Raw genomic sequence first — 6,216 nt, 5'->3', positions numbered from 1 at the left:
ATTTGAGATGAATAGAAAGATGGTGGCTCTTGATATGGGTAGAAGGATGATGGTTCTTGATATGGGTAGAAAGGTGGTGGTTCTTGGTACGAATATGGAGATGGTGGTTCGTGGTATGAATATGGAGGTGGTGGCTTTTGATAGTTGGAACATGGAGCATTGAAGTTTCTTTGGTTTTGACTTTCCAACCAAAATTTGGATAGTTCCTCCATCCACCATAATATGAACCCATGTGATCTCTCTCCATTATTTTTCCTTAACACAAAACACTAAAAAGGATTAAACGCACCATGTGGTAAACAGGAAAGTAAAGAAGACAGAATAGATATATCAAACTTAATTTCAAAAATGAAGAAGAAAAAATTTTTAACTAAAATAAATCAATATATATATATATTCGAAATTTTTTTAAAAGTAGATTTTAATAAAAATTAAAAATAAAACGCCTAATCTAAGCAATCAAACAACTAATAGTTGTTAATCACTATCAATCTCCGACAATGACGCCAAAAACTTGGTGCGGTATTTTATAACCCACAAACTAACCGCCAAGTGCACCGGGTCGTACCAAGTAATACCTTACGTGAGTAAGGGTCGATCCCATGAGGATTGATGGATCAAGCAACAATAGCGTTTGAAAGGATTAGTTAGGCAAGCAGAAAATGGTTTTGAGATATTCAAAGAGCATTAAACAGTACTTTAAGAATTTCAGAAAGAAAGCAGCAATGAGTTGGGAATAAAATATTTGAGAGAACAGTTAAGGTTTCAGAGAAATCTATTTTTCTGGATTAACTTTTCTTACTAACTAATTTAATAATGCAAGATTTAATTCATGGCAAACTATATGTGACTAGACCCTAATTCCTTAGACCTTCCTAGTCTCTTCTAAAATTCATTAACTGCCAATTCCTTGGTCAATTAATTCCAATTAGAGGGTGATGATCAATTTCTAGTTTATATGCCAAAAGAATTCTAATTATCCAAAAATAAGGGGATTATATGTCATGTATCCCGTTAAATACAAACAATTAGAAATTTAGTATAATATGTTTTCAAGCTGTTGTTCAAGTAAAGAGCTTTTTTAAGTTTTACGAGAACTCAATTAGAACATGGGTCATACTTTCGTTCCACCCATATTCATAAAATAAAGAGTGAAAATAATTATTGAAATATAAATCTAAACATGGATTAAATTAGAAAGATCAAACGAATAAATCCATACAAATAGACAGAGCTCCTAACCTTAACAATGGAGGATTAGTTGCTCATGGTTCAGAGAAGAAAAATAAGGATTCTGGTAAAAATGTAATGTGTAAAAAATGTACTCTTGTATAGAATTCCCTAATGGAATCCCTCTAATGGAATCTACTCTATAGAAGAGAAGTCTCTCCTTTTTATAACTAATCCTAATTAATTTAAAATTTAATATCTAAAATTAAGATAATATCTTTTCCTATTTTAAAATCAAATTTGAATTTAAATCAGAATTAACTAACTACTCCGCGTCTTGTAACGTGGGGACCACTTGGCTTCACTGGATCCGCATCTAACTTGGGTGCTAAAATGGGGCCCAGAAATCACCCCCAGCGGTTTCTACATTTTCTGCACGTGGCACATGTCACACGTACGCGTCAGTCATGCGCACGCGTCGCTGTGCAAATCTTCAAATCACGCGTACGCGTCAGTCACGCGCACACGTCGCCATGGAAAGCTCCAAATCACGCGTACGCGTCAGTCACGCGTATGCGTCGCTCCTCGCTACTATCTCCTTTAAATCTTGAGTTGCAGAAACTCTATCAAATCCAGTCGAATGCTACCTAAAATAAACAAAATTGCAAAAAGGCTCAAAGTAGCATCCCTATTGGCTAAAAGATAATTAATTCTTTATTAAACTCAACAAATTAGATGCAAATTCACTAGGAAAAGATAGGAAAGATGCTCACACATCAGAAGCTTCCCCTTCTATAATAAGGGTGAACGGCCAAAGGTAGAGAGAAGGAGAGAAAAAATAGAGTTCTCATAGTTACCCGAATCTATCTGAAGTTCTTCTCCTTCAATGGGTTTTATTTTGTGTTTTCTTTAGTTTTGTCTGTCTGAGTCTCATGGTGAAAAAGGCAAACAGAGTAAGGTTTGTAAGAAAAAGCCAATGAGAGAAAAAAGGCAGAGAGTGGAAAATTAAAGAAAAAGCCATAGATGTCTGAGAGTTCCTTTGTACATCTATGTTGTGTTTCATGATCCTGTGGGAATTTCCTTGCAAGTTGGGTTAGCACTTTGCGGTTGAAAGCTTGGCAGTTGTCCAAGTCAAGTTTAGTTTTGGGGATAGATTCTGGACTTATTCTAGATAGGAATGGGTAGTTCCTAGGGAAGAATTGGTGTATGTAATCAGTTGATTATAGTGAAATTCCATCACAATCGTGATGGAAACTAGATGTAGGCTGCATTGCACTTAGCAATTGAAATAGGATACTTCTCGGTGTGATTTTTTCTTTCTCTTCTACTCCATTTCTGTTTCTGTTGCGTAGGAGACAAAATTGAAAAATATCTCCTATCTGGTTACGAGACAAAAAGAAAATGTCTCTTGACTTGTTATGAGACAAAAAGCAGAAGTATCTCCTGAAAATATGTTAAAAGACAGAAAGTAATACTCAGCAAAAAGGGGCTAAGATTCAACCCCCCTTCTCTTAGCCACTGATTACCATCATAGACTTTAATATAATACTCAAATTATATGATTTTTTTCTTAAAATAAAATAATTTTATTGATGGATATTATTTTGTATAATTATATTCAAGTTGGGAATTCAGAAGATAGTAAAAAATTATGTTATAATTTGATTTTTTTATTTAATTTTTTAATAATTATTATTTATTATTTTAATTAATTTTTTTAAGATTTAAACCAGACTAGCCTGCCAACTTGCCAATCTACCACAAAGCGAAGCCAGCTAGCATTTTCAGCTCAATCACAAACTAGGAAGGAGGTTTTTCCATAAAGCTTACATGGCTTAGGTAAAAGATACAACATACTCCTGATGCAGATCTTGAGACACTATTTTAGTATGCATGGAATATTATGATGTTGATCGAGGGATACTTGATAATAGATAAGTTGAATAGCCTTGTCCATATTTAGTGAGTTCTTCTGGCAGGTTTTGACAGTTTCATGCAGTTGTCATGGGGTTGGTCATTCCAGCATGGACCTAGAAATTTGTATGTAGTGTGACATAGCAGGATACTATAGACATCGCCAAAGACATCTTTTTTAAGAATATGAGGATAAACAAGAAGACAATGATTGAAATTGAATGAAAAGATAAATTGAAATTGAAAATAGAAAGTAAAAGAGATAGATTGAGATTAAATACAAAGGAAATCACTCTACTTTTTATATAATTTTTCGATGTAACAACAAAGAGACTCACTCAATCTCACTTATCCACACCATAGTTTGGAATAAATTGAAATTGAACGGAAGGAAATTATTCTACCTTCTATCTACAAGAGAGAGACTTGTTCAACCTCATTCGTCCACACCAAGATTTTATCACGAAACCAAAAAGTAATTTTTACTCCATTTAATTTCTGTCTGCTAGCTACAATCATGTCACGATTTGAAGCACGTATCATTATGACAAAAAGCTAATGATAAACAAGAAGAATAAACACTAAATCGAAAACATGAAATCTAATATAAAATGATATGAAACTGAAGATAAACAAAAAGATAAGGATTGAAATTAAATGAAAAAGAGAAACTGAAATTGAAAATATAAAACAAAAAGATAGATTGAAATTGAATACAAAAGAAATTATTCTATTATCTATACAATTTATTGATGTAACAAAAAATGGACTAATTCAACCTCACTTGTTCACACCATAGTTTAAGATAAATTGAAATTGAATGAAAGAAAATCACTTTACCTTCTATCCATTTTCAATTTGAATTCATTGTCGTCTTGTTTTATTTATGCACCTTATCACTTTTGCTCACTAATTAGATATACCACAGGTTTCCTGAGTGGAGACCTAGTGGGAGAGATATCCCTGCGTTTCCATTAATGTATGTATCCCACTTGCCTACACAACCTAGACCATTTCTTCTAATGCTCAACTAGATTCATCTCATTCCTAACCCTTGTTGATATCAATTTGTCCTTGATTGATCGTTGCATGGATGGATTAGGTTGTAGCTGTTTGTCATGCCACTCTAGCTATAACTTCTTGTCTAGAGTTGGTGAAAATTCCACATCGTACACCTTGAGCACATATTTTATCATATATACAAGGTCAACATACTTACCCCCATTCAATTCTCGTCACCGCACATGCGGAAATTACATGTTGACAAGAAAAATGCAATGCTTGGAATAGACCATAGTCATACACTCAAGAATTGAAGCGAACACAGTGTAAAGTATTATTCGAGCCCTCAAGTAGATCAAGATCTTCCACACTAAATACCAACAATCTCCAATCATAGTGTGTCACCTGCATTTTAGGTAGTGATTCAATACTCTTCTCCACAACTGCGAGGAGGCATTGTGAAAACTGATGGCCGATTGCAAGTTAGGCTTGTGCCTCCTAACCCTTTCGAATCTACAATTGTTGCAATCTCTCGTAAGTGGCTCGCATGATCGCTACAACAAGTAGGTATCGAGTTCCCTCAAAACGGTGTTGATACACTCAATTAGGTTGGTGGTCATGTGACCATATATTTTGCCAACATCGCAATGCTATAGCCAAAGCGCTCATGTATTATTCCCCCTAGTTTGGATTGGAGAGGGTCATGAAATTGGACACCATGTGACAGATGCAATACAATGGCGAGCACTTGGTGGACATCATCCACTATCTTTGACATTAAGAGTGGCACGAATAGATTGAGACCTGTGAGAGATTACAAGTAGGCCTTGTTGTGGGGTAACTTATTACCTCAAATTCTTCAAGGAAAAGACCAAGACTCAGTTGATACAAACTCCACAATCACAAATTTAATGGGGTAAATGTTCCAATTACCATCTTGTGCAATGGTCATTAGCAAAGGCTCTTCATATTTTCCAAACAAATAAGTGTTGTCGACAAAGACAAAGTACTTGTAGTGCTGAAAAGTCTTAACACATGACAGGAATGTCAAAAAACCTTATCAAATTGTCCCTAGGTGGCATTGTTGCAAGGCTTGCAACAACTTAGGGAGCATGTTATACGTCTCTTCTCAGTTGTTGTGTATCTTGGTAATTGCCTTATACTTTTTCATTCACATTTTTCGGTAAGAAGGCTTGAAATAATAACTATTATATAAAACTTTGTAACATCGGAATGAAAATAAAAAGATTAGTTTGGATGAAAGGCATAATCATGCCACTTATCACCGTGATATGCTAGGTTGCAATCCTCCACTCCATCCCCAATGCCACACAGTGGATCCTCCTGCATTACATCAAGATCTAATGTGTGATAGTGGCAAGGGACAGTAGAGAGGTTTAATACGGAAAGTGGTGCGGGTAAAAAAAACTTGCATCCCAATGGTCTCTCGATAACAAACTAGTCCTTTGTCGAGATGCTGGTGGATGCATCGTGTCAGTGATGTAATCCTCATCTGACTCAGATTCCTCCTTCATATGTTCACTTGGCGTAGTGTAATACAAAGGAGGTGCTGTTATTGGTGGATCTAGCTGTGCAGAAGTGGATCGACCAGCACCACTGACACCAATCTCGTTGGCCTCAGTGTACAATTCCAGGCTAGGATTTTTTCATGTATATCGAATATTGTGTGCACATGATTATCACTTACAAGCTAGAAAATCTTAATTCTAAATTATCAGCTGTTCAATAAACTCTGCCTATGTTACACTTGCGGTACATAGCCGGTCCCAAGCCCGGATAAAGGAGGAGGGTTGTGTTAGGTCTTCGGCAACCAACATAAAAATATAGCCGAACCTCCCATGACATGAATCAAAGACATTATTGCGCTAAAGCTAGGTCGTTGCCCGGAAGCAACGCGCCGTATGGCTCGAGTACGGTGTCAAAGCAAGAGCTGATGCATCGGTGCCCGGATGTAGTGTTAAATGAGCAAGGGTTCTCGCGTTTTCGTGAACGGACGAGGGTAAATAAACTAGTTCACAAAGGAAAAGGTAAAGGTCGAAGCGACAGAAGGTTGAGATTTGGGACATGGAACATAGGCACTCTAACAGGAAAGTCTATGGAGGTGGTGGA

Source organism: Arachis duranensis, chromosome 1, assembly GCF_000817695.3.
Source record: "Arachis duranensis cultivar V14167 chromosome 1, aradu.V14167.gnm2.J7QH, whole genome shotgun sequence".
NCBI classification, from domain to species: domain Eukaryota; kingdom Viridiplantae; phylum Streptophyta; class Magnoliopsida; order Fabales; family Fabaceae; genus Arachis; species Arachis duranensis.
The sequence above is the reverse complement of the archived record's forward strand: the minus strand, read 5'-3'. Positions refer to the sequence as shown.